This window comes from Myotis brandtii, unplaced genomic scaffold (assembly GCF_000412655.1).
Source record: "Myotis brandtii unplaced genomic scaffold, ASM41265v1 scaffold850, whole genome shotgun sequence".
NCBI classification, from domain to species: domain Eukaryota; kingdom Metazoa; phylum Chordata; class Mammalia; order Chiroptera; family Vespertilionidae; genus Myotis; species Myotis brandtii.
In genome coordinates, this window is record NW_005371455.1 from 1,289,687 (window position 1) to 1,308,851 (window position 19,165).

The 19,165-nt window shown below is 41.6% G+C and overlaps 1 protein-coding gene across 2 annotated transcripts in view; it reads right to left on the reverse strand.

The window, feature by feature from the left end:
• Nucleotides 1-19,165, reverse strand: part of CTNNA2 (catenin (cadherin-associated protein), alpha 2) — a 1,155,525-nt gene that overhangs the window by 348,302 nt on the left and 788,058 nt on the right. The window lies entirely within an intron of this gene.

Below are 19,165 nucleotides of genomic sequence, written 5' to 3' on the forward strand. Positions count from 1 at the left end.
GTTGTAGTTGCATACATTTTTTTAATTCATTATATATCACAGATTATTTTAAAATGTGCTGCTCATTAGGAAATAATGTACTCAAGACAAATCACTGGCTGGTTCTAACATACTTCTCTTACTTCCTCTCTATGTGCACTTCCCCCAGAATCTGTGCTCTGTCATATTCATACTCCCCTAGGAGTATTTCTCTTTCCACCAGTCAGACGTGGTCTAGGATCTCCTTACTACCAGGCATATTTGGAAAAGCATCATAATACATTTTTGCTGGTGCCATCTTTCCCCAAACTCTCCTCCCCATGTGAAATCACCAACCCTCTCAATTAAAGTTGAACTTCCTTGTTTCTGCAGCAGACCTTTCTGTTGTCATTTTGTTTGTTTTATAACATCTTTTAAAAAATCTTTACTATTGAAAGTATTACAATATGTCCCCTTTTTTCTCCAGACCACTCCCTCACCCCCACCCAGGCCACCACCACCCTATTGTCTGTGTCCATGGGTTATGCATATATGCATACAAGTTCTTTACTTGATCTCCTTCCACTCACCCACCCCACCCCTACCTTTCCTCTGAGATTCCTCAGTCTGTTCCATGTTTCCATGCCTCTGGTTCTATTTTATTCATCAGTTTGTTTATTTCATCAGATTCCTTGTTCATTTATTTTAATTTTTAGATTCAATTGTTGATAGATGTGTATTTATTGCCATTGTAATGTTCATATGTTTATTTTTTTCTTCTTCTTACTAACTTCTTTTCTCTAGTTGCTTTTAAGATTCTCTTTAACCTTTGGCATTTTGATCATGATGTATCTTGGTGTGGGCCTCTATGGGTTCCTCTTATTTGGGACTCTCTGCACTTCCTGAACTTGTAAATATATTTCTTTCAACAGGTAGGGGAAGTTTTCTGTCATTATTTCTTCATATAGGTTTTCAATCTTTCCTTCTCTCTTCTCCTTCTGGCACCCCCATAATGCGAATGTTGGTATGCTTGAAGTTGTCCCAGAGGCTCCTTACACTATCTTCTTATTTTTGGATTCTTTTTGCTTTTTGCTTTTCTAATTGGTTTTTTTTTTCTTTCTCAAATTCCAAATCATTGATTTGAGGCCTTTTTGTTTTAACCTAACCATGGTAAGTATATACTTGGTAGGTTAACAGTTCTTCCAGGTTATGTCAATTATAGACTTTTCTTATATTTTTCTTTTTAGTCAGTTTTATATGTGAGCATGTTAGAGAATCTACCAGGTCAAACTTATCTTTATATTTGCTACAGTAGCTAGCACATTAGATAGATAGATAGATAGATAGATAGATAGATAGATAGATAGTTGAGTGAATGGATGAATGAATACTAATGTTGGCATACTTTGGCAGACTCAGCTGCTTAGGAGAACTCCTAGAGCTATTCTTCTTTCTGGCCTCCTCAAATACATCACCTCCCTAATGAAATGAAATGTGGAGATGTGGTTTGGATCCTGATTCAAACAAATCTACTTCAAAAAAGAAATTTGAATTTGAGGGATGATGGTGGGAAAGATCTGACTATGAACTGCATATTAGATCATACTAAGAAATTATCATCAATTTACTGAAGTGTGACAATAGTATTGTGGTTATGTAAAAAAAAAGTCTTTTCTTAGGGATATACACTAAAATATGTAGAAATAAAAAGTATGAGATCTGTGATTAACTTTAAAATATCAAAAATTATGATGGAGAAAAGGGCATGACACTAATAATTCTTAGGTCTAATATTAATAATGAAGTCTAAGTCTAATCAATTAACTTTTTAGTCAACTCTCTTCATACCACACTTGATAAGGAATAAGCTAATCATAAAAATAAAAGGAAGGACTATACTTCCACGTGGCAATCACCTGGGGGTGAATTTAAATAATCGGTCTGTCCCTTTCCTAATCACTCTAAATCACAATTCAGAGACAGTAAATCATGGTTCAATCCTGCAGGTAGGCACAAGGGCACAGGAGTCAAAGAAAAAAAATAGCTAGGAAAATACTAAAGCTTTCTTCCAATGTGGATCCTCACTTTGCTGGGAAATAACAATGATCAATTGGCCCAAGAGAAGTAAAAAAAACAATGCTAAATGTAGGCCTACTATTAACTGTGGAATGCAACTTTAAAACCAATTGTATATGTATCAGCTTGTGTTTATATTATATTATACACACACACACACACACACACACACACACACACATACACATAGTTGGCAGTATTACAGATGTCTCTCATCCTCCCGTACCCCTATCTGCCCAACCCCTCCCATCCGCACCCCCCAAGTGTTCACCACCCTATTGTCTGTGTCCATGGACTGTTTGTGTTTGTATTTTAAAAGTTGTTCTATAAACCAAGAACATTAATACCATTTTATAAAAGAAGAAACTTCAGTCCCGAGAGTTAACTGCATTTATCCTTGAATTGTTTAAAATTATTAAACAAATAAAAAATAATTGCCAAGGTTAAGGCAGTAGCGAAATCTCAGAATCAGAGCAAAATTATTCCAACATTCCAATGATTACTTTGTAACATATAATTCCCTCCCTCATCGGTTTCCAAAATAGTTGGGTACAAAACTTTGCCTCATTCCTGCCAGCAAGCTATAGGAAAAGGCTATGTCCCTGCTGCAACAGAGACCCAGTTCATGAGTTGTTACTGTCTTTATATAGGTCATCAAATATTTCTGGAGGGCTTTTTAATATGTCTCATTTTAACCCTCCTGACCCCACTGCAGTTAGGTGGGTGGTAAACGCCATCTAGTTTACGCTATAAATCATAAATTCTTATGACAGCAGGGATGTTCTAGGTGGCAGTGGCATCAGAGTAGAAAGAATTCTGGAATTGGAGACCCAGATACAGTCTTACTGTATCCACATCACCAAAGTCATACAGGATTGCTTTTCTTTTTCAGCCCTCGGGGATTCTAAAAGAGCAAAACCATCAAAGTTAACAGTACTTTGCTTTCCAAATTGATGAATAGTATCCTGAGTGGTACCGCTGGATCTCAGAAAACTATTTCTGAAGCCTTTGCAATGTTCACAACAACTATAGAAGAGAGTCCTAGTTACCATATTATGTAATGAAACAAACTCTGCTTGGGTTTGAGTAGATGTGTCCAGTGTGACAACATGCCAATTTCATTTTGTCAAACAACTATTTAGTTGTTTACAGCAAAAGAACTGGTTAGTATCCATCAGCCCTTGTTAGGTAATTATATTGAAAGGAGGTAATTGGATTCCATTAAACAACATTTCACATTTGCAGACATCCTTAAAACAGCAATTATGTTGAAATCAAGTAAATGAATTTAAATTCTTTTAGAGGATTTTATATTTAAAAAATGAGTATTACCCAGATAGGATCATTACTATCTGAATATAAGTTGATCTATGGGTAGGGTCAAACTCAAGATGACCATTTGAGTAGGGAAGGCTGCGATCAAGGCCACCTCCCATCTGTGACAGGGTTGGCTAAAGAATGGACTCTCCCTTTGATAGCAGCTCACAAAGTATAGGATTGGAGTCCTAATAGCCTACCTTCCTTAATCATAAGTTATGACTCGTTCAGCCAAGCATACATCAAAACTTCTTCTAGGACCATTCTGATACTGCTGATGTTTGAATGTCTAGTGTTAGATACAGCAACCCCGTAAAGTTAGAAATAGGGAGTTGTCTCAGTGTGAGGTTATATTTCCTGTCTGTATTGCTCTCTGGTCTGGGAAAGAATTCCTGGCTGGCTGAAGGACCTGTTCAAAAGCCTAGCTAGCTTCACAAGAAAGGTCCAATCTGATTTTTGGGCTTGTTTTTATATTTACTCTGTTTCGATCTATAAGCCAGTGGCAAAGTTACATTGCAGTTAGAAAACCATCCACTGTATAAATAGGTTAGAACCAGAAGCATTGAAACAAGCTATCGACACCTTTATATTGAGTGTCCTCTTCATTTTCCAGCCTTGGTAGGTACTTTAGAATTTACAGGTTCACGAATGCCAGAGTTAGCAGAGATATTAGAAATCCTCCCATCCAATTTCCATTCTCTAACTAGAGAAGGTTTGTACTCCCCAAACCACAGAGCAAGTAAATGGCAAAATTAGAATTTAAACATGGACATTTCAACTCTTTGTTTGGATCACACCATTCCACCAAAAATATAGTTTGAATTTTGCTCTTAAGAAATTGAAATATGAAAAAAAGAAAAGAAAAAAGTTGGGGGTATTCAGAAACAACTAGAGAGAATTTTATACAGTATTTAACAGAGCACTTAGTTTTTAGAGGAGTAAGAGTTCAAAACAAGGGAGAGACTAATATGAACTTTGGGATTCCCCCTTTAAAAAATGGACTACCTCCCCAAATATTTTACATGCTCTGGTACTTTGCACAAGTTAATGAAAGCGGGTAAGTGCCCACTGCATGGTTGTTGAATGTGTAGGTGGACATATGGCTTTGCAGATGAATTAGTGAATAATCTGGAAAATGAAAACCATAATAAAGGAAGTGGGACTCAACATGGGGTAGAATCAAAGGGACATTGTGGAGGCTGGAGAATACTGAAATGAGCATTATTTACTTAGGGGCTGCTGAAAAAACAACTGGGCTGAAGCAGAAGAACGTACTAGGAAGTAGCAGATGACGCATTTGGACACTGCCATCCCAGCATCATGCAGCTGAGCATTGCCTACTCCCATGACTTCACCGGGTTATGTTTAGAGTGGTGTTGTAAGTGCAGGGAGAATTTGAGAAACTTGTTAATGAGTCCAGACTCCCACATACAAAATGAGATTGCTGGATGTGTGTGGTAGTTGGTATTCTCTTCTGTTCTTTTTCTACACAAACAGCAACAGATGGCAGGAGGGGGCCAAGAGGAGTGGGAATCCAGGAGGGAAGTTGCCCCATTTCCTCTCCTGCTGGGTCTACTCTAGATGGACACCAGGGAGAGGCAGATTGCAGCCGATCAAGCCTGGCTTCTACAGAGTCAAAAGGCTGACTGGCATCCAGCTCTCTTACTTGCCCCATACAAGGGTCTAGGGCAGTGGTCGGCAAACTGCGGCTCGGCAAACCGTGGCTCGTGAGCCACATGTGGCTCTTTGGCCCCTTCAGCGTGGCTCTTCCACAAAATACCAACTTCTGCGCATGGGCCACGAAGTTTCAATCACACTGTACATGCGCGCCCGCACGTGGTATTTTGTGGAAGAGCCACACTGAAGGGGCCAAAGAGCTGCATGTGGCTCGTGAGCCGAGGTTTGCCGACCACGGGTCTAGGGAATGGAGGAAAAGCACTTATCGCCCAAACCAGCTGTGTTAAGGATAGTGGCTTAGGTTTTCTGTGCCTTGATTCCCTCATGTATTTTGGGGAAATGATAGAATCTCATAGAAATGTAAGAACTCAATGGAATTACTATACCAAGTGTTTTACTTTAGTGCCTGAGGTAGCATAATCACTCTATAAGGTTTGGAGGAGCTGATGAGGATGCTGGTGGACAGCTGTGAAGTGAAGATTTATAACAAGGTGCATTGCCCTTTAAGGAAGCATATCTTTTATTCAAAATCCTCCTTGACCTCACATGCTGGTCATTTGACAGTCCCTTGAACATGGGCTCATTTTGGCCTTAGAAGCTTGGCACTTGATATTCCATCTGAATGGAATGCATTTCTGCAGCTTTAATTAGCTGCCTCTCACTTATTACTTAGGTTTCAACTCAAATGTCACCACCTCAAGGAAGCCTTTCCTAATCTGAAGTAAAGCAGGTCCCTCCCCTCAATTTCTCTCTGCTGCATGGTTTTATTTTAACTTTCCCTAGTGTATTTATATCCCAAAATGATCTCTTTAAAATATGTTTTTAATGATTTAAGAGAGAGAAAGAGGGAGAGAGGGAGAGGGAGAGAGAGAGAGAGAGAAAGAGAGAGAGAGAGATGGATCGGCTGCCTCCTGTAACCCAGGCAAGTGTCCTGACCAGGAATCAAACTCAGTGACATCTAGGTGCATGGGACGATGCTCAACCAACTGAGCCACACCAGCCAGGGCCAAAAATGATCTTATTTATTGTTTGCTTACAAGGCTCCTCAGTATTGTTCACCACTGGATTCCCTAGACCTAGAATATGCTGCGTATGTTACAAGCTCATCAGCTATCTGTTAACGACTTACTGGGGAATGAACTGACAAGAATAGGACCCCAAAGTATATACATTTAAAACAGCATTTGTTATAGCTTCAAAGAACAAGTTGTCCCCTTTGAAAAGAGAATACTTAAAGCAAATTTCACACAGCAGTAGGCTTTCATGCAAAATTTCTTTCTTTCTTTTTTATTTTTCCTGTCCTGTTTGAGGTGAAAGGCCAATGAGGGGAGGGCACTCGATGTTGTGACCAGTTTCCTTCTCTTAGACTTTAAGGAAAGTTAAGACTTAAAGGAAAGTCACAAGTTGAGAAAAGCTTCAACTCTTTCAGATGCCACTTGTTTGTCCTCAGCCTGGTGAAATAAACGGTTACTGTCTCAAATTCAGGCTCCTCCCACTTCTGGGATCTGAAGGGAAGAAAATCTAACACTCTATATAATATACTTGTATTTCGTGTGGGTTTAGACCAGTGGCCTGCACATACGAGAAGCTTCTTAAGTTCTGCTGGTTCTATTACTTGTATAAAGGACTTACACATATTCTAGAGATACTTAACCTCTGGTCTACAGACTGGAAAGTCAACTGTCAACCTTCAGAAAACCAAGGTCCAGTAAAGCAACTGTTCAGCAATGGAAAAGGTCACACTAAGTAAGCAGGTGCCTAGCTGTTTCTACTATAAGATTTGTCCTATCTCCTTTATGGTACTTCCTAGTTAAATTCAACATTCTTTAATATTTATGTACTGTTATTTAAATTTTACATTTCTATTTTTTGTAATCAAAGGACAATTGAGTGGGAAAATGTAATGCCTCTCTCTCTCTCTCTCTCTCTCTCTCTCTCTCTCTCTCTCTCTCTCTCTAGCTATTCATGCTGTGAAGCAACCTGTTTTACTGTTGAAACTTGTGTTTGTTCTGTTTCAATTGTGCAGAAGGAAACAGATCTGGCACCTTTAAAAATCAAAGATCACTCTACAGGAAAATACACCAGCTTAGGAAAGGGAATTATGAGAAACAGGAAAAAGACATTGTGCTTCTAAAATGTTATTGGGCTGATGATCACCTGGGGATCGTGTAAAAATGTAGATTCTGAGTCAGTATATCTGGGATGGAGTCTGAGATCCTACATTTCTAACAAGCTCTGGTTATCTCCAAAGAGCAAGTTATCCTTCCATGCTGCTGGTCCATGGTGTTTAGGGGCCGTATTTTGGGGTCATATGGCTTGAGGAATGTAAAAACACACACTTAAGAGCATCTAGTACTTACAGTTGTAGTAACATGAAGCCACTACTACTTTACTTAACCAGCAAAATGACCATAAATGCTTCCCATCCAGAGATGGCGCGTATGTCTCCACTCCTGGAGTCAGGTTGCCCATGGGGTTCGCTTTGGCCAATAGGCAACAGGGATTTGCCAGAAGGTGAGACTTGTGCACTGGAACTTGCTCCGCCTTACAGCTCTCGCATCCCTGTAATCACTACACAGATGCACCCGAGCTAGCTGGCTGGAGGGCGCATGGCCACATGCAAGCCTACAGTCAGGCGTCAGTCAGGCCCCAGCCAACAGCCTGCCACTTGCCATCCCTGTGAGTGAAGCCATCCTGGCTTGTCCAGTCTCCAGTAACTCTCCGACTGGTCACAGACATTGGAGGGAGCACAGTCGAGCTGGCCCAGACAGAGCATCGCTGGAGACCACACACAGAACCATGAACTAAATAAAGTGATTGTTGTTTTAACCACCACTTTTTCTTTGTTTGCTTATTCGGCCTCTAAAGTAGAAAGTGACACTTAAAGAAAGAGCAATAGGAGTTTTCTTAGAGACACATAACAGCCTTTATTAAAAATACATATATATTTTTATTGATTTCAGAGAGGAAGGGAGAGGGAGAGAGAGATAGAAACATCAATGATGAGAGATAATCATTGACTGGACGCCCCACACCGGGGATCGAGCCTACAACCCGGGCATGTGCCCTGACCGGGAATCGAACCATGACCTCCTGGTTCATAGGTGGATGCTCAACCACTGAGTCACACCAGCTGGGCCATAATACCTTTTGTGCTTATGATTCTTTTACCTTCCTGTCTTCAATTTATGTGGTATAATTTTGGCCTTATATAATAGAAGTTGATATAAGTAGCTATTGCAATGGAATTTGACATATTTTTCTAATTAAATTTATTTCTATCTCTTACTTCATTATGCTGAATATTTCTGCCTCAAAGTTAAGTCGTGTGCCCAGGTCACACAGCTTGTAAACGGCAGAACAATTTTCAGCCTAATATAGAGTCAGACATTTCAAAAGTTCTGTTCAGTACCTTATTCAATGTTTCAGATTCTCCTGCTAAAATGCAAATACAGAATTTCATTCTGAGAGGCATGATTTCCAGTTATCGCCTTCATTCATGTTTGAGGTAATGCAAGGCCTGTCCACAAAGGAATAATCTTACACTGATATGAGATGCCAAGGACAAACCCTCTTGGGGGAAAGATGCACTTGACGTCAGCCAGCCATCAACACAGAGTCTGTAAGGACAGCACCGTTGGTGCACATTTCCTTCACAGGTTTCCTCCTTGTTGGGCACTCTCCCCCCATGTTCTCGATCCTTGGCCCTCTGGGCTGCTCTCACAACCTGTCATTCTCAACCATATTTTTTTTCTGGTTCTCAGCCACATGAAGTACATATTAATGAGTGAGAGTCTCATGGTCATGCCCATATATTAAAGGTTGCTAACTGTGGACAAGGGCAGGGCTTCTCAATTGTTTTACACTGTCCTTCTACCTGAAGTCACCTCTACCTCTTCTGCCCCCTCCTAAGTCTTCCCTGTTGAAAATCATCACTAAAAGCGGCTTTGCAAACTGGTATTCCACAAGCTGAATAGAGTCTGTAGTATCAGTTACGTCCTAATAGAATAGGATTCTTAAAAACTAGAAACTGAAAGCCTTCAATGAAAACATGGACTTTGTAGGTAGCACAGGCCCTACCACTTTCTATTGTCCACTGTTTCCCACGTCCACATGACCTTCATGGACCGAGAAGACTCCTGATTGTCTATCAGCTGTATTCTAATCTTTCTCTCTGGGATGTGCATCTACTGCCACCACAATAACACCACCAAGCATGTTCCAGAGATTCTATGATCTGTATGTCCAGCTGTAACCTCTATCCTTATCTTCATCTGCTTACTCCAGTGATGGCGAACCTATGACACGTGTGTCAGAGGTGACACTCGAACTCATTTTTTTGGTTGATTTTTCTTTGTTAAATGGCATTTAAATATATAAAATCAATATCAAAAATAGAAGTCTTTGTTTTACTATGGTTGCAGATATCAAAAAATTTCTATATGTGACACGTCACCAGAGTTAACTTAGGGTTTTTCAAAATGCTGACACGCCGAGCTCAAAAGGTTCGCCATCACTGGCTTACTCTTAGCTCTAAATGTTACAGTTGGCTTTAACCTCATCCAGATCAACCCATTACTGTATATCAAAATCATCTTAATTTATTTTTTAAAGTGCCATTTAAAAGAGTGTCAATCCCACCACAAAACTATTATTGTACATGGCCTGCCCTATATTTCAAATGTTAATATAGTCCGTCTCACACTTGGGCAGATGTGGTAGTTTCCTAATTGTTCTCCTTTCTTTCAGTATTCTCTTCCCTGTCCTTCATATTCAAGTTTATCATGAGAATTATATGCCTTGCACCCACATTTTGGAAACCATAATCCAGGTTGAAAATCTTCCCAATCTGGCTCTAAGCGAACACTCCAGTCTCATTTTGCCTCCCTCTTCTCCTTCTCACATCTGTTTCACATATCCTAAGCAAAGTCTGTATTTTCATACACTTTGCCTACTGTCAGAACGGCCTTCATCCATCCATCTGGTCAACTCCTCCTCCTTTTTTCCAACTCTTCTGACTGACCTTACTCAATTTGCTAGAGACATCTCTCTAACCGCATCTTTTGTTTACATTTATGGCACAGCAGGAACCATATAGCTTTGTTACCAGTCACTTCCACTCCATATCTGGAAACACTAAAGTCAGGAACTACATTTTATCCAACTCTTTCTCATCAGCTAAACCTCCATCTGAGTTCACACTAACAAAAACAAATAAGAACAGCAATAGACACTTACGTAAAATAACTATAAATCTTTCTCAAGATGTCTTGGGAGATGAAGAAGTGGCTCCAGAGAATGGGAGATGATTTTAATAAAGAGGAAAATGCACCTAACTGGGCAAGTTAATTCACCACAGAAGGCTCATTGCTTATGGATGGTGGTAGACTTCCTACACAAAATGAATCTGTGAAATGAGACCACATATAAATGGCATTAACCTGTGTGACTTCAGAAGGTTGGACCTTCCAGGGTTAATACGTTGTGCCTATCTGTCAGTGTAATATAGAAACTTCATATATTTAGCTCAGATTCTCTAGGTCAGTGGTCGGCAAACTGCGGCTCTGCAAACCGCGGCTCACGAGGCACATGCGGCTCTTTGGCCCCTTGAGTGTGGCTCTTCCACAAAATACCGACTTCTGCGCATGGGCCACGAAGTTTCAATCGCACTGTACATGCGTGCCTGCACGTGGTATTTTCTGGAGAGCCACACTGAAGGGGCCAAAGAGCCGCATGTGGCTTGCGAGCCGCGGTTTGCCGACCATGGCTCTAGGTTATTGATTAGGCAAGAACTCCAACCAGTTAATAAACTCAATCCAACAAGAATCTCTTTGAACCCAGAACAGAGCCAGACAGCACTATGAAGAGAGTGGGTATGTTTCCAGTGCTATGTGACAATTCCTATGCTCTTTGTATACAGTCTCTCATATCTGATCTTCGTCCACACCTTTAGAGAGAGATAATAGAGGGTCCTAAAAGTAGGAAAATAACAAGTCTGTCCTTAGGGAGTTTCCTTTTATCTGCAAGGACAGAATTAGCAACATCTGGAAAATTCTATAAAACAAGTTAATTAAATGTCAAGATATATCAGAGACAGAATATATTACAGAATTAAAGTGGCCCAATTATTTGTGGCTGGGTTGTGGAGGTGAGACTTTCTAACACCAAGCAGAAGAACTATAGTTGTCCAGCTATCCTCATAAATTCTGGAGATCTGACCAAAAAGAAAAAAAAAACATAAAGGAAGAAACAAAAACCAGGTTCTTGCACCAGCATTTGGCTACAATGCATGAAGTCGAAACCTTGGAATTACTCCTTGGCATGGTGAGAAGCCAATTTAAGGTCAAATGTACCCGTGGACTGCAGTTAAATAAATGTGTCCAAGGTTGTCCTGGCACATTAGTTTGGTGTTAATAGGTTTTTCCAAATAAGTGGGTGAAACCATGAAAAACAACATTTCTTGTGACTGAGCTAAACAGAACACTGTGAATCTCAAAGAACAGAGCAGAGTCTGTGCATTTCACACATATATTTAAACATGTGGACCTCCACAGAACATCTTAACACCACATTGAACTATTTTTGGATATTAATACCTTTGTGAAAACAATATGGCTGGCATGACACTAACTAAGATGCAGGAATGAAATGTGCATGAATTCCCAGAAGAAACACTGAAGACCCCAAAGGCCAACCATCTTAAGAGGGAACTGCCTAACTGCCTATGAAGGAAGGAGTGAGGGAAGGAGAATGGGAAGACAGGTGGTTCCCCGTATGTGCCCCAGCCAAGGGAAGGAGAGAGGTGTGGTAGAGTTTCTCAAGGTGAGAAAGCAGCAAAAGAGCTATTGAGGGTGAAACACGTGCAACCTTTCAGGAGGGCAATATGGCATTCTGTATTAAAAGTCCCATCCTGCCCAGCTGGTATGGCTCAATGGTTGAGCATGGACCTATGAACCAGAAGGTCCTGGTTGATCTCTGGTCAGGGCACATGACCAGGTTGCGGGCTAAATCCTTAATAGGTGGTGTGCAGGAGGCAGCCAATCAATGATTCTTTCATCATTGATGTTTCTATCTCTCTCTCCCTCTCTCTTCCTTTATGAAATCAATAATATATATATAATACACACAGAGAGACACACACACAGATAGTAACACAATTCCCCTTCTGGAATTAAAATTTAAGGACACATTTGCCCAAACACAAAGGTATATATATATATGTCCTGGTCCAAACAGACTGCTGTAAGAAACTACCATAGACCAGTGGTTAAATAATAAACATTTATTTCTCACAGTTTTGAAGGCTGGGAAGTCTAAAATCAAAGCACCAGCAGCTTTCGTGTCTGGTGAGGACCTGCTTCCTATCATAGATGGACTTCTTTTCGCTGTGTCCTCACATGGCAGAAGGAGCAAGAGAGCTCTCTGGGGTCTCTTTTATAAGGACATTAAAACCATTCTTGAAGACTCCATGCTTATGACCTAATAACCTCCCACAGGCTCCACCTCCAAATACCATCTCATTGGGGATTAAGTTTCAACATATGAATTTGGGGGGAGGGGGCACAAATATTCAGTCTACAGCAGCATATGTATCAGGATGTTCATCATAGCCATTTTATAATAGACTAGAGGCCTGGTGCATGAATTTGTGCACGGATGGGGTCCCTTGGCCTGGCCAGTGATGGGGGCGGGTTGGGGCCATGAGAGGTTGGCCGCCCGAATTGAAGCCATCAGGCCTGCCAGATGAGGGTGGGGCAGGGGCCCCGGGAGGTTGGCAGTGGGAGCGCACTGACCACCAGGGGGCAGCTTCTGCATTGAACATTTGCCCCCTGGTGGTCAATGCGCATCATAGCAACCAGTCATTTGGTCGCTTAGGCTTATATATATATAGATGAAAGACAGAAACAACCTAATTGGTTAATAAGAGAGGATGAATAAAGTACATAAAATAGAATGGTTTGCAGCCATGGAAGGTGATCCTATCAACTTGCATTCTTGATATGGGAGAATATCAAGAGTGAAAAACACAGTTACAAAGAAATATGTTATCAGATTTTTAGAAAAATATATGTGAAATAGACAAATTCTAAATTATTTTTTCTCTGGGGGGTGAGTTTTAGGAGACATAATCTGCATTTAAATTTTTTTCATTTTTCTATTAAAAAAAGGGAAAACTTGAATGCCCATGAGAAATAGATACAAATTGGCAGTAATGAGAAAACCGAGGAGTAACCTAAGCCGGAAGTTGCACACACAAGGGCTCTACACTTCCTGCTGTACCGGTGAGAAAACCAATTTATTAAGAGCTCTACTAAGTGCTAGGCAGTATGATAGATACAGACTTCCCATTCTATGTTTGAAATCTAATAGGAGAGAGAACAAGGTTCAAAAGGTGTGGAGGTTTTGTCCAAATTCTACCACCAATTGTGAACAACCATTCAATGTGTCTGGCCCTTCAATTTCTCAATTATAAAACCAGGGGATCAGTGATACCCAGGTAACCCTTTTCAGGTTAGAATTTGTGAGTACTTCAATAGAATGCTTCCCAGAGTTCAAGTTTAACCTGAGGTCATGGTAAAAGAAGATTTTAGGCAGTGGGTCCAAGATTCTGTGTTTCTAACATGTTCCAGGGCTGCTAGGCACAGGCTTATACTTTTGAGTCACAAGACACTAATACACGTGATCTCATTGAATTCCCCCAAGATCCCTTTAGACAGCTATCCTTGGCCCTTTTTCACTGGTAATAGAGTAACTTATATAAGATCAAACTGAGAGAAAATGGCAAAGCAGGAATCCAACTTGAGACCTTTTTACTTCTAGTCTCCAAGATGTTTACTGTCCATGGAGTCCTAAAACACCGTAAGTAGAAATGACTATCCCACTCATGTAAAGTGAACTAGACCAGGAACATGACCGGTAAAGGTAAGCTGCTAATGGAGCTGAGAAAACTGAGAGATCGCTTTATGTAAGGATCGGTTAAGAAGTCACAGAGGGAATTCAACCTTAACCTTGAGGGATAGCTGTGATGATGGGTAGTGATGATGGAGAGAGTACAGATAGCAGTAGGTATAAGACATGATCAGAGCACAAGGCAGTGCAGAGGGAACTTGTAGAGAGATGCCCAGGAGAGCAGGAGAGGCCTCATGAACTAACCCAGGTTTTTATCACAAGGATCAAAGATAACTCTAAGGTGTTGATCCTTACAGACTAGACTAGAAGAATATATGAAACTAAAATTTTAGTACACCATTGGAAGCCCTTAACCAACTTCCTTCCTCTCCCCAACACAGAGATTTCATTTGTTCCTATCTTCTCCTCTTCCCACCCAGTACAAGGAAATTAATCTATACATCATAATAGAACCCATTCCAGTTCCCATACTTGTATGTATCCCTTCACAATGTCCATCCCCCCTGTCACTTGCACCTACATCTTGAGTCCTTAAAACTACCTGCTAAATTTTACTTACTGGAAGGAAGAATCTCTTTAACACTGATCCCATCTCACTGTCAGCTTCTCTCATTTGTATGTTCTAGAGACATTGACTCTCAAGCAGTGAGCAATACATAAATCAGAGTTATCAGCAAAGGCCCTCCGGGTCTAATTCACTTTCCTACCTACAGTTCCTGGAGGAGAGTACTGAGTCTTCGAATTTCTTTGGTTTACTCCCATTACTCACATCAGGCATTGCACGTGATAGGTGCTTCCTCAGTGCTATCCACATTAATAACTCATTTTAAGAGGAGGATTGAGTTTAATAAGAATGATGAACACTTCTTTTGAATATGTTTCTCCTAAGCATATCTCCTGAGAGAAGCCTTGGGGCCCTCACCCATCCGCCCCACACACATCTTCAGAGGCACTCTAGAAATGCCAACTGTTTGCTATGTGCTCACAGAAACAACAGAATTCATTATCTCTATTATTTATTTATTTATTTATTTATTTATTTATTTTAATAAATATATTTTTATTGATTTCAGAGAGGAAAGGAAAGGGAGAGATAGAAACATTAATGATGAGCATCATTAATTGGCTGCCTCCTGCATGCCCCCTACTGGAGATTGAGCATTGAACCCAGGCATGTGCCCTGACTGGAAATCAAACTGTGACTCCTGGTTCATAGGTTAATGCTCAACCACGAAGCCACCCCAGCAGGGACATTCTCTCCTTTTAAATTATGACTCCCACCCTCCTCCCCTTCCTCTAAACCAGTGGTTCTCAACCTTCTGGCCCTTTAAATACAGTTCCTATATGTTGTGACCCGACCATAAAATTATTTTTGTTGCTACTTCATAACTGTAATGTTGTTACTGTTATGAATCGTAATGTAAATATCTGATATGCAGGATGGTCTTAGGTGACCCCTGTGAAAGGGTCGTTCGACTGCCAAAGGGGTCGCGACCCACAGGTTGAGAACCGCTGCTCTAAGTGTTTCCTTTTAAAGAAAAGCCATGATTCGCTTCCACTAAAAATTAAAGATAGCAGCATAGAGATCATGGTCCACACTGGTGCAAGCGACAACAGCACATTAGAATCACCACTTGATTTCTCTTGCCTTGAACACTTTCCAAGACAAGAAATGGAAAGCCCGTCTCCAGAATGCATGCTCATTTCAGACTTTTTTTCCCTTGCACCTCTCGGTTCATAAACTATTTTGACTAAAATGAACCACTTAGAGGTGGCCTTCAATCGAGATAAAATGGGAGAGGTAAGACATATCCAAAAGAGATTGCATGTGACCACCCCCTCCCCACCTCCCCTACCCCAACATCAAGTACCAAGGAAAAGCAGGAGGGTTTATTACACAAAGGTAATGTCTAAGTTTTAGCAGAGAAGGAATAAATCACTACCCCTTCCCCCAAGCGATGAGTCTGGCCTCTCCAGCTGCACCAGCTTGCTCTTCTACTTCCTCTTAATTCCAAGATCCTGTTTTGGCAATCAATTCACACTTCGTGTACTCCAGAGTCCTTTTCTATTTGCTGAATCCACATTTTCAAGATTCTTATCCTTTCTTACCCCAGTCCCCAATCATATGTTGGCCTAATGGCTTGGGGTGGTTTTCTTAAAGTCCAACTACTATGGCGGTTCAGCAAGACTAGCTCAAGCTCCTTCCCCACACAAACATGAAAAATAGAAAAGGTGGTCTCAAAGCTTATGCCTCTCTCATCAGCCTCTAACACTGAAGGAAAGACATTTGCAGACAGAAACCTATAGTTAGTTCAAGAGAGGAGCCTGATTAAGAACACACAACAGGTACATTGTAACCTGAATCAGATTCTCACAGGTTAAAAAAAAATGTAAGGTCAAACATGAGGAAAACGAGGACTTTAGTTGAGTTCTTTTCTTTCTTTCTTTTTTATTTTTTTTAAAAAAAACTTTTTTGTGTGTTGGACCCTAAAAAGCATGAAATTAAAACTCGTGAAAAACAGCCATATCAGCTTGCTGTGGTGACTCAAAAGCTGTCGTTTCTCGACTCAACTTCGCTGAAACACTTGATTCATGTTGTTCTTATTTAACCTAATTTGCATTGATTTAATCAGTGCTGGTATGCTTTAAATACATAATAAACTGGGATTCTGCAACTTAGATGACTTAGAATAGCTAAATTTCAATAAAGCTCATTTCAATCTGTTAATGTATACAGTTCTGCCAAGGGATTTGAAACCGCAGGAAAGATGCAAACTTGCCACATTAGAGGTGGGAAAGGTTGAAAGAGCCCATCCAGATGAAATGATCTGCAGGACCCTAATGTGAAAAGCAATCTATATATCTTAATTAGAGCCTGAACACATCCTCTATGTTTTGAGTAGCATGCTTAGAAGAAAACTCAGATATAAATGCAGTCAATTTCATTTTATCCGTTTTCTTTCTTGCCAACACTCAACTCTTTTCTGCCTCTCTGTACCAGATCTACAAATCAAGTGGCATCCAAGTGGGACCTGTTCTTGCCCATTTGGCAGGCGCCATCACCACGTTGCCAAGCTGCCTGCATTGGGAGGCTATTCTTCCTAGCAGCCATGGGGATTGGGTGGCTTGTACTCACAGCGCTGGCTGAATGGTTGGCCAGTGTTTACCCCTGCCTGCCCTCCTCCCCAGCCCTTTAGAGTTTATGGCTCAATCAGCCAGCCTGCTGTCAGGAATAATTGTCTTGGCAAGAGGTGGAAACACTTGACGGTGGAACTGTTTTTCTGTTAAAGTGTTCTGCAGCCACATGGAGGTGCCAGGACAGAATCTGCAGGTGCCCAGTCCAGAGTTAGAGAGGAGGCAAGCGTGATGGAGATGGCAACCATCAAAAATGGCCAAGAAAGAAGACCACTTTGGTTTGGGACAAGCCAAAACCCATCTATGCCAGTAACGACTGCACAACCTTGGAGGGTTGCCCGATGGATGATTCTGTGCCTCAGTTTCCTCATGTGCAAAATTAAGGGTTTGGTTTTCTGATGTTTCTTCTGGTTCCTAAGACAACATAGGGCTCCTAGGGCATTTCAGGTTTGTTTTCCTTTCAATGAAAGGATGCATCTCAGAGGTGAATGACCAAGGCTGGGCTCGAAATACAAAATGGAATGATGCATGACCCTGTTCATAGGGCTTTTCCTGAAAAGTGCTACCGGTCTTGGGAGACTGTGGTTCCACTGGTTAGTATCTTCAGCTTGAATGCTAAGACCAACCCAGTTACTTGCCCAAAGTTGAACCCACCTGGGAGCTTTGGTAATCCAGTTCATTCTTATGAAAGTCAGCATCTGTACAGAAAAGGCCCACTATTTTCCGTTCCCGAGAGGCACAAATGATGGAGATTCGAAGAGAGGGGTTGGAGATTCACGTTTGAGTCTCTCTGTCACTTCCTTGGGCATCCCTGTCAAGAAGGTAGGTTTACCCTAGCTGGTTTGGCTCAGCGGAAAGAGCATGGGCCCATGGACTGAAGGGTCACAGACACATAGGGTTTCAGGCTAGATCCCCTCTCTCACATCAAGTGTTCTCTCTTTCTGTCTCTCCCTCAAAAATAAAATAAAATAAAATTACAAAATAGAAGAAGGTAGCATGCCCATACTCAACTTCCAGCAGTTTCTCTGCCACCTTTGAGGATTGTTGTTGTGTTTGGTTTTTTTTTTAAAGGTGGCCAACAGGTCCCTCCCAATAGCAGTGCAGACCTTCCTACCCCAGCTACTTGGTAAAAGAGAGAGTTCATTGTAAGACCCCCATCTATGCATGACTGTGAACGGAAATCATCAGGCAAAGACCTCTTCCAACTTAGGAGACACAATTTAGTAACAGTCTCAAAGTTGAATTAGGGATGTGTGCATGGAGGGAGGAGGCACCATTATGGTTACTTTAAACCACCCCTTCTCGGCTCCTTCTCTATCGCGTTCTCCTGGAGCGGGGTGCACCGCAGGGCGCTGTGATCACCACTAGCAGCCTCCTGGGCCACAGCAGAATCCTTCTCTAATCCACCGCAGACCCCGGAGATCCATGGAGACTGGGGAAGCCCAGCGGGATCTCAGGCAAGACTCCCTGTAAACAGACCTACATTTCTGCCGCTCTGGGTCTCCAACCACCGGGACGTGGAAGGCTTCCCAAACCCGCGGGAAGCATCCCCGCATCCCCCCACCCGCCACCTAGAAGCCTGGCTGACTGCACAACTCCGGAGCCCACGGGAGGGGGCGGGGGGAGAGAGTAGGGGGAATCTTAGCCAAGCCCCCGCAGTCACTGCTTTCCTCTCTCTTCTCTCAAGTTGCTTTTCTAAAGCAAAGAACCAAATGTTGATTTCTCTACAGATCCCTACGTATCCCTTACACGTCGGCAGCTTTAAAGTGGGAGGGGGACTATCCCAAAAAGGGAAAGGGGGGAGAGAACAGAATAATTCCGTTTCCCACTTGGAAATATCTTACTGTGGACCATGCAAGCCCATATCTCCATCCACCCCCTCCCCTTTTTTGGTGAAATATGGGCAAATGCGGTGAAAGTGTTTTCCATTTCATCAAAGAACCTATATTACTTTCGTGATTCGGTGAAATGTTGGTTTTATGCCCACCCCTTTTCAATCTGCCCATGTCTGAGGTGCTCCGGGAAGACGCACAATCGTGAGCAGCTTACGACACTCAGTGAGCAGTAGGTGCCTGTGCAAGCTCGCGCCGCA